The sequence below is a fragment of the Lynx rufus genome, unplaced genomic scaffold, assembly GCF_022079265.1.
Source record: "Lynx rufus isolate CCGP_SWC_20201006 ecotype Redwood Valley unplaced genomic scaffold, mLynRuf1.p SCAF_7, whole genome shotgun sequence".
Classification (NCBI taxonomy): Eukaryota; Metazoa; Chordata; class Mammalia; order Carnivora; family Felidae; genus Lynx; species Lynx rufus.
Window position 1 is genome coordinate 130,851,992 of NW_025814889.1, and position 10,674 is coordinate 130,862,665.

At 47.2% G+C, this 10,674-nt stretch overlaps 1 pseudogene; it reads left to right on the forward strand.

Annotated features, from left to right (window-relative positions):
* Positions 1-7,422: 7,422 nt before the first annotated feature.
* Positions 7,423-7,505, forward strand: LOC124502716 (uncharacterized; annotated as a pseudogene).
* The last annotated feature ends 3,169 nt before the right edge of the window (positions 7,506-10,674 follow it).

Genomic DNA, 10,674 nt, shown 5'->3' on the forward strand with positions numbered 1-10,674 from the left:
CCTGGATTATCCAAGTGGGCCCTGAATCGAATGAGAAGTGTCTTTATTTCTTTTAATTAAAAGAATTTTAACCTTGTTTCTTTATTTTGAGAGAGAGAGAAAAAGCATGAGTGGAGGAGGGGCAGAGAGAGAGGAGAGAGCGAGAATCCCAAGCAGGCTCTGCACCACCAGTGTGGAGCCCCATGCAGGGCTCAAACTCATGAACCATAAGATCATGACCTGAGCTGAAGTCAGCTGCTTAACCTACTGAGCCACCCAGGTGCCCCAGGACTATTCCTTATTCTGAAGTTATATACTTCACTGAAAACAGCAACATTCTTTCTCTGGTGAAACCAACAGTGGTAGATGGAGTGGTGACTGCTTTTGACTTTTCATCCCATAGTTCCTTGTATTTACCAAACATTCCAGGAAGGGAACTAGAAGAAGAAATACCAACCCTGATTTAAGAACCAGGAATTGATAGCAAGTTAAGTGAGCAGCCTTGACCCAGGAGGGAACTGACTGGCCTGTAGTTGCTTTTGAAAATGTTCTTACCTAGCACCACCCCTCCACACAGATGTTGACATCCCCCCACTGGTCATTGTAATAATTTGGAGAAATGTGGGGTGGGGAATGTCACTGGTGTGCAACGTTCTAAATCTGAGACCTCCAAGGTAGAGCACAATGTAGGGCAGATGTCAACATGTTATTCCTAGGATCCACATCTTATACATTTCTGTGAGGGTTAATGACGGGAAAAGATATCTGGGTGGGGAATTAAGGACAGAGGAATGAAATGAGTTTGAAGTGGATTGGGGAGAGAGAGCTTGTTTCACATCTGCTTTGGAGACATGGAAACCTGCAACCATGGTCTGTGCCTCCATGACACCAGCCACAAGGCTTCCAAGGTGGGAAAGACCAATTTGCAACCCAGTGATCTATCCTTGGGGGAAAGTGGGCCTGGAGAAAGGATGTCCCTGGGATGGACACGGGCCGGCAGTAGTGCCACCATGGCCCCCTTTGCACAAGGCTGTGTTGGGGACAGAACTGCTGGAGGTCTCAGGCTTGCAGAGGGGTTGCATCTGAGCCCCAGGCGGGAAACACTGAAATGCTGGGGCAGCTTTGGGGTATTGATCAGAGGGAGCAATCTGTGATAGGCAAGGAAGGAAAACATCAAAGAGTTAAGCAGATAAACTCAAGATTTTAATTTAAGTAGGTTAAGTGTAGTAGTTTCAGTCATGCCTGGCTCTTCAGACAGATCTCATTTGGAGAAAAAAGACACAGTGAGGCCAGAAAACAAGGCAATAATTGAGGATTGGCTTACATTCTCCTACCTTTGGGAGTGAGGGGCCCTGGAACAGAGCTCCAGCCTGGCCAGGTAGAATCAACGAACTTACTCAGGGCCACCCTGCACATGCTCCACTCTGGCTGCCCTGGGGTAAATGCGTTTTAGGGAGAAAAGTCAAATACAGATGAGAGAGACCGTTGTCAAGGGGAGGCAATATGTGGCATCAGCCTTTGCTCCTCTAGCTTTCATGTGCCCATGCATCACCCAAGGATCTCGTTAGAATGTGGATTCTGGTTCCCTGGGTCTGCAGTGGGGCCTGAGATCCTGCTTTTCTGACCAGATGCCATGTGGTGCTGCTGGGGGTTGTCCAGGAACCACACTTTAGCAGAAAAGGCCTGGTTGACATCACCCTAGGAGAAGATCTGGGAGGGTTTGTGGAGCAAACGAAGACGTCACGAAGGGGAAAGAATATATAGTATGTAAAGGGAGTGCAGTGAGGCCCTGTCAGCTGCAAGCAACCAAAAAAACAAAAACAAAAACAAAAAAAAACAAACCACTGAAAGTAGCTAAGCTTAAGATAAAGAGCCTGGGGGTTGGGCAGCACCCTGTGAATCTCAACAGGTCTCAGGGCCTCAACCTCATCATGAACTCATGTGTTTCCCCTCCTCCTGCTCTAACGGCTCAGAATGTGGGTGATGGTGGCTAGGGTGGCTCCAGATGTCACTAGCAGAGGCCTGGGGGCATGTCCAGATGCAAGAATGATATTTTTCCTCACAAGGAAAGGTTTACCCACATGCCTCATTGGGCAGACTGACCACATATGCCCCTTTCTAAGCCAATCGCTGGCAAGAGGAGAATTATCATGAGTAGTTTAAACCAATCAAGTTCTGCCTTCTTGGGACTGGGAACAGGAATGTATCTTATATCCAAGATCTGGTTGATCCACAGTCTTGGTTCTTGGGGATCTATGGCTATTGTTTGTTGTTTCTGTTTGCTGTCTCCCATGGTGGCTTGTTTCCTTGTGAATTAGGTGATAATTAGTTATGGGCTTGTGTATGGAAGGATATGTAGAAAATCAACATGATTTGGTCAAAGACAATGGTGTTTTCTACAAACACCTAACTAGAGCTTGGGGCCCGAGAGACACTTGGGGTTGAGCTGATTCGTTGTGCCTCCTGAAGATTGGTCATGTTGGTGTTTGTAATAAGTCACGTGGTTCCATGTCTGCTCTGTCACATGTGCTCCTTCTACCAGATGGCTTCCCAAGGGAAATCATGGAAGGCAGGAACCTAGGATAAGCAGAGAAAGGTGTTCTTTCTCCTAACATCTTGTGCTGGGGCTCAAGGCAATCTAGGCATCCTGACTTTGCCACAATTCCAAGATCGAGTCCACACAGAACAGGCCGGCATCATCAAAAATGGCCATTCTCAGCCCGAGGAGCTCTCATTGATGGTGTCTTTCCTTGGGCTTGTGACCATATTTCCAGGGTCTCTGCACCCACCACAAGCCTTCTGTTCCTTCTCTTACCCCAGACCTTGGGCCCTAACCCAAACCCTCCACTGCCTTCTTCCTGCTATGCCCAGGGACCCTCCAGATTCCTGAACCTTAGTTATGCTGAGCAAGTTTCTGGTAGGAGGGTAAAGGCCTCATCTTTCATGAACAAAAAGGAGCCTGTGGATCTCTCCAGAGGTCAGGGCTGAAACAGATTTGGGCTTCACAGCATGTGTGCGAATGAAACTCTCTAGGGGAAACCCAGCTTGAGATGAGCCAAGGGTACAGATGGGCCTTGGAAACACCATCACTTAAGGGATGGGGAGAGAAAAAGGAAGTGATAAAGGAGAAATAGAAGAACACAGAGAAGTGTCATGTCCTGGAGGCACAAACATGTGTCGAGCATAGAACGTTCAATAGCATCAAGCTCTGCTTCCACAGAGCTGGAAGGTGACTCCAGATCTGGCCATATGGAGGTCCTTATCGGCCTTGTCAAAAGGAAGGTTTAGGGAGCAGATTTCTCTGGGCTAAGGAATAAGTGGGAGGTAAGAAGTGGTGACAGTGAGTGTAGACAAGGCTCTTTATAAATGGTGAGTATCTCCTCTGCCCAAGGAGATGTACCCTGATTGTCCCATTTAATCACGCAATCTGCCCTCTGCTCGCCCGCCCAATTCCTTGTCCAGATCTACTTCTTTCTTCCATAGCACTAGCCTCCTTCCAAAATACTATATGTATTCTATCCTTTGTTAATTTATTATGTTCCTTGTTGAGTGTGTATCTCCCTTGCAAGACTGTAAGAGTCCTGAAAACAGAGACCCTTGTCTGTTTTATTCACCGATAAATCCTAAGTGCCTAGAACAAAGAGTTGGCACCCAGGATGCGTTCAGAAATGTTGGTTGAATGAAAGAATGAATGAATATAAAGATGGGATTGAGAAGAAAGCCCAGGCAAAGGAGGGTTTTGTGTTTAAAGATGGTGGCAGCCAGATTGTGTGTATGGCTTGGGCAAACTCTCCAGTTTGAAAACAAAGGAGAGAGTAATGGGAATTAATGTCTCAAGGTCTTGGAAATGATGAATTTCAGAGAACACTTGGAGAGAATGATCTGGTTTGGGGAAGTTGTGATGCTGGGAGGGTAGGTTCATTGAGTGTCCTAAGCAAATCTGCCAGCCTGAGCTCATGTCAGCTGGAAATCCCAGCGCTGATGGTCTTTTTGAACAAAGGAGTGACAGATCACTGTGGTGACCGCTCAGGGTCTCTGTGTTGCATGGCTCAGGAGACATCACTCACAACCCCGTAGAGCACAACGTGAATGGTGTCCTTGGAAGTTGTGCAACACGGCACCCCCGTGAGAAAAGGCTGGCACTGAGAGGGGTGCAAGGCAGGACTGTCTGATGGGAAGCTCTTAGAGACACAATAAGGCCTGACGAGGGAATGGCACAAGGGATGGGTCAAAAGTCATAGAGGCCGAGTTTCTGCCAGAGCAGAATTCACACAAATCCAGATCTAATAGCAGGTTGGAAAGTAAGAGGGTGAGAAGTACTGAACGTAGGTTGTTTATGGAAAGACCTCGGGGACGGGACGGCTGTGCTGGGGAGATAATGACCTGAGGTTTTGGTAGTTGCAGTTACTCAAGAAAGAAGGAAGTCCACTTAGATATCTTCAATTTTTAAAGTGTGATTATAGATAAATTACCAGATAAGACCCCTGAAGGGAATTCAGTACTTTCTCCTAAAAAGGGGGCTATTGGAAGAGTCAGTGACATTTGAGATTGAGGTAGGGAGGCCACCTGTGTCCTACCGAGGTCATCTTTGGTGCCACGGGCTCCAATTGCATCCTGTCCACTCCATTCAATCCAACCGTGTTTCATTCCATTCAACAGACATCAGTTGAGCATCTACAACTTCCCAGCGTCAGAAACAAGTAATAAATGGGATGGTCCCTGTTCCTGACTGTTGGGCTAAAACGGGAGAGAGAAAAGCAACTACAACAGAATGTGGAAGACGTTACACTGAAGTTTGCAGGGGATTGAGGGAGGCCAGAAGCAGACGTTTGGGAGGGTTAAGGCTCTTTATCTCCCCAATTTTCCTATGGAGATGAGGCATAGATGGGCTTTCCTTGGTCATCTTTCTTCCCCAAGCCCCAGGAGCGGGGGTGTGCAGGGGCAGGAAAGGGTACAGGAAGCTCAGGAATTCACATTTGCTCCTAGGATCTCTTACTGCACTCAAAGTCATAGAGGTAGCATTGGACTCAACTCAACCACTAACTGGCTGTGACCTTGGGGTGTTCTCGCTAACTGTGAGCCTAGAAGCGAGGGTGTGGGTCTAGTTCTATGTGGAGGCCCTCTTGACTGCCTGGTGCCTTCCTTAGCTAGCCATGTCAATGAGTAGACCCCAGGGATGATGAGTTCTGTGCAAAAACCCTCACCTCCAAGAAGGTGGCCCAGATATCCCTTTTCCTCTGTCTGGCAAGAGTCTCTGTAAACTCCAAGATCCAGCTCTAGGAGGGCCTCCATTGTGGAGCCTTCTCTGACCTCCCAGGAGATGCTTCCACTGTGGTAGTGGCGGGGGGGGGTGGTCTCAGTGTGTAAGAGGGCGAGGTTTTACTCCTCCTCATGTGTTAGATAATGGCAGGTGCTCAATGCTTATTGAATGGATAAATAAATGATTGAACGTCAACATTTTATATCCTCCCTCACCACCCAGAGCCAACGTCACCCTCCCTTGCCACCCTAGGTAAAAGTCACCCTCTTTCCTCATACTGTCATCAAGGGCTCTGAATATCTACTACAGAACAGGAACCGGCAACCACTTTCTATAAAGGACCAGACGCTAAATATGGCTTTGCAGGCTACAGGTCTCTGTTTCAACAATCATGGTAAAACATAGGGCAGCCAGGGACAAAACATGAGTGAGGGAGCATGGCTGCGTCCCAGCAAAACTATTTATGGACCCTGAAATATGAATTTCATGTAATTTCCATATGCCACAAAATATTATTTTCCTGTTGATTTTTTTCCAACCACTTAGAAAATGTAAAACCATTTTTAGCCCATGTGCTGAACAAAAACAGGCTGTAATGCAGATTTGGCCTGCAGGCCAGCGTGTGCCAACACCTACCATAGGACTTATTTAGATCTGCTTGCTCACAGGCTTATTTTGGTGTCTCCCATTATTCTATGAAAAGAGTAAACTAAGTAAGAACACAGCCTTTGGAGATGGCTGGGCCTATATTCTAATTCTGATTCCAGACTCCTTCCCTTCCCTTCCTTCCTTTTCAGTCAGTCACGAGGGTGGCCTGATAATGGCAGGAAGATGCCAGAACTCCTACAAGGGGGGTACATCCTTTTCCTAGGGTTGCCAGAACATGCCGGAACAGAGCACTCAAAACAACAGAAATGCACTGCCTCACGGTTCTGGAGACTAGAAATCCAAGATCAAGGTGTCAGTGGGGCCATGCCCTCTCTGACCGCTCTAGGGGAGAATCCTTGCTTGTTCCTTCTAGCTTCTGGTGTCGGCCCGCAATCCTTGGTGCTTCTTGGCTTATACGGGTACCACTCCCTGTGCGTCTACACATCTTCTTCCCTCTGCACATGTCTCTGTATCCAAATTTCCTTTTTATAAGGACACCGGTCATATTGGATTAGGGTCCACCCTTGTGACCTCATTTCCACTTAGTTATCTCTGTAGAGCCTCTAGTTGCAAGTAAAGTCAGGCTCTATAGTACGATAACAGGGGTTGGTTAGGACATCAACATATCTTTTCCGCGGAAAGGGGCGCAATTTGGGTATCAGAGCAGGGCAGCAGCCCAGCAGGGAAGGGGGCTGTGTGCAGGTGGGCGAGCAACTGAGTAAACATACTGAGGACGACAACAGTGTGGTTTCTCACAGCCAAGAGGCGAGGTGCAGGCTGGAATGGACTCTGTGTCGTTCCATTGGAAAGGAGTGTCGATGTGAACTTGGGATTTTCAAAAACTGATAGATCTACACATAACGAGAGGTGTGAAAACAGGGTTCATGCGTGCATACATCCATTCATCCACTTCCTGGCTCTGTCCACCCTGAGGGCCTGAGCAGCAGTGAGCCCTAACTATCATTCTCCACTAACTAAACACAACACAACACAACACAACACAACACAACACAACACAACACCAAAGAAAGAAACAACTAGAATTCCTTGGAGAAATGCCTGAGCCTAAGGCTGGGGCAGGAGAAGTCCAAGATAAGACGGGCGTATCTTATGGTGCCCAAACATCAGGAAGGCCTTGAGGAGTAAGGGAGATGTGTCCAAAGGCCACAGGAGCCACTTTGAAGGAGCTCTTACTGTCCAAACCTGGGCTGATCAAAACATCCCAACAAATAATCATACTGATCGATGGTATCCATTTAATAAAGCAGGAAGCCATTGGTTTACATTGATTAAATAAGGGGCTAAAAACATGGGAAGAAAATAAAGTTGTTTCTTTAGTTAGTGCCAAAGAACAAACGTAGAAGGAAGGATACACTCAAAAGGGGCAATTGTTATGATAGTCTGCAATTTAGTTAAGGAGCATCACTCCTTGCTAAATCAGTGGGTGGAAGGAGGGGGATGATGGGATTTCACACAGTCTCCAATCCAAAAACCTCTCCACAAAATACTCATTGGTTAATTCAAAAGGTCGGGGGAGCTTTGCGCAGTGGCAGTATTGTAGCCAATGAGGTTTATCAGAGGCGTGATTATTGCTAATCGAAAACAAAAGGTCGGGGGAGTGGGGGGGGGGGCAGGAGGGACTAACTTGACAATGGAGAAGTTTGGCCAACTCCATCTTCATCACGTGAGCAGAGTGAACCTCCCCAGCAACTGGACAGAGCAAACTTGAAAGCTGACAGGATGCCCTGAGAAGAATCCAGCATCGCTTCTCTGTGATCCTGACCAAAAATTATAACCTGGGTCGAATCCTGAGGAAAACCCCAGACCAGCCTAAACAGGGAACGTTCTGCAAAATGCCTGACCTGCAGACTTCACAGATGGCAGAGGGAGGAGGGGCAGCCGTTCCAGGTTGAAGGAGCCTGTAGAGGCGTGATGTCTACACACGGAGACGTGTTGGATCCTGGGTTGGATCCTTTGTTATAAAAGGTGTGACTGAGACACTGAGGCTTGAATGGCGTCGTGACGTCATTCAAAGGGAGTATTGAGGTGTTTTGTGCCGCCCTTAACGCTTTCTGTATTTTGAAATTGCTTTGGAATTAAAGAAAAAAGAAAAAAGAATTACCGTAATAACTACAGTGTTACCATAGATGAGCTATGTTCCCTTTGACACGTTATTTCACTTGTTATGCCTCAGTTTCTTCATCTGTAACATGAAAATAATAATGGCTACTTAAAGGATATTGTCAGGAATAGAAGAGATCGTGTGAGTGAAGCACGGGGCCCACTGTCTGGCCACCTCGGGAAAAGGCTCAGCCCAGGAGCATTGTCCCGAATTTCATAGACTCTAAGATGTCACCAATGGTAAGATGCGTTCTCATTTTATAAGCCACCGGGAAATTAACAACATGCCCAGTTAAGCTGACAAAGTGATTCTTCTCATGTACCGTGTTTAATATTTATTGGAAGAGCTGTTTAGGTTTTTTTTTGTTGTTGTTGTTGCAGTATAATTAGCACACAGTGTTAATATTAGTTTTAGGCATACAGTGTAATGATTTGGCAATTCTAGCTATTTCAACAGAAGTACCATATGATCAGCAATTCTGCTTCCGGATACGTTCTTTTTTTTTTTTTAATGTTTTTATTTATTTTTGAGAGAGAGAGACAGACAGACAGAGCGTGAGGTGGGGAGGGGCAGAGAGAGAGGAAGACACAGAATCTGAAGCAGGCTCCAGGCTCTGAGCCGTCAGCGCAGAGCCCGACGCGGAGCTCGGACTCATGAACCGCGAGATCACGACCGGGGCCGAAGTCGGACGCTCAACTGACTGAGCCACCCAGGTGCCCCTACTTCTGGGTACGTTCTTAAAAAAATCGAAAGCAGGGACTCGGGCAAATGTTGGTACACTCCTGTTCACAGCAGCTTTGCTCACGACAGCTGAACAGCCCAAATGGCCATCAACAGATGAATGGATAAACAAAATGGGGTTTCACCATACCGTGGAATATTATTCAGCCTTTATTTTTTTTTTATTTTTTTTTTTTTATTTTTTTTTTCAACGTTTATTTATTTTTGGGACAGAGAGAGACAGAGCATGAACGGGGGAGGGGCAGAGAGAGAGGGAGACACAGAATCAGAAACAGGCTCCAGGCTCCGAGCCATCAGCCCAGAGCCTGACGCGGGGCTCGAACTCACGGACCGCGAGATCGTGACCTGGCTGAAGTCGGACGCTTAACCGACTGCGCCACCCAGGCGCCCCATATTCAGCCTTTAAAAGAAGGACATGCAACAATCTGACTCATGCAACAATGTAAATGAGCCATGAAGACATGACAGTGAGTGAAATAGGCCAGTCACCATAGGACGCATATCGTAGGATTGCACTTATACGAAGCGCCCAGAGATTCATAAAGATTCATATGATTCAGATTCGTAAAGGCAAGACGTAGAATGATGGTCGCCAGGGGCTAGGAGGAGGGAGAGTTGGGAGTTACCGTTTCACGGGTACCGACTCCTGGTTTGAGATGACGAATGAGTTCCGGAGATGGACGGTGGTCAAAGGGAATTCACCCAATTCGCCCAACAGTGTGAAATGTACTGAATGGCTGCCGAACCGTGCACTTCAAAGTGGTCAAGACGGCAGATTGGATGTTATGTATCTTTTACCACAGTTGTAAAAACAAACAGGCACTGTCAGTTTACAGTGAGACAAACCAGAGTAACAGTTACCTTTGAGGGGTTGTGATGGGGAAAGGGCACAGAGGGACCTCCTGGGGTCTCGAAACGTTCTATAGTTGATCTAGCGGTTATACGACTGTGTAGGTTTATAAATATGCATTGCGTTGGACACTTAGGACTGGTGCACTTTAGAACATGGAACTTGAAGATATTTCAAATGCACAAACAGTACAGAATTTTTTTTTATTATATGAGCCAACCTTCCTAAGTCCCAGGCAGAGAGGAGCTAGGCAGTTGTCCAAGGCGAAAAGCTTCCCGGGAGCTAGGTGGGATCCGTGCATTACCTACCCCTCTCGTCAGAGCCACGCTGAGTGACCACACACCCCATCTCGCCTTGTGGGATCTCCCACAATCCTGCATGTGGCCCGCATTTCTCTCCCCATCACCCGGCACGTGCCCCCTGGCACAGAGGAGGGTCTTGGCGACGGTATGTGGAATAAACGAATGAATAACTCTGAGCACAGCAGGGTCGGGGCAAAGGCACAGTGAGCGAGGCACATCCCCGGGCGCAAAATTTAAGGGGCACCCAAACACTCAGTAGCTAAGATAAATAACATTTTAGCGTGATGTTGTGAAAAACTAGTGCAAAAAACCCGCAACAAAGTGTGAAATTTTAGTTTATTTCCTTTAGTTTAGAGGCGCCCCTCAAGAACATGATCGAGCTTTTCTTGTTCTATTTCCTTATCTCGTTCTTGTTGCCTGGTTTTGTACCATTGGCAACTTTCTTTTAAAAGCTGCAGGCGGGGCGCCTGGGTGGCGCAGTCGGTTAAGCGTCCGACTTCAGCCAGGTCACGATCTCACGGTCCGTGAGTTCGAGCCCCGCGTCAGGCTCTGGGCTGATGGCTCAGAGCCTGGAGCCTGTTTCCGATTCTGTGTCTCCCTCTCTCTCTGCCCCTCCCCCGTTCATGCTCTGTCTCTCTCTGTCCCAAAAATGAATAAACGTTGAAAAAAAATTAAAAAAAAATAAAATAAAATAAAAGCTGCAGGCTGTTGGGGCGCCTGGGTGGCGCAGTCGGTTAAGCATCCGACTTTGGCTCAGCTCACGATCTGCGGT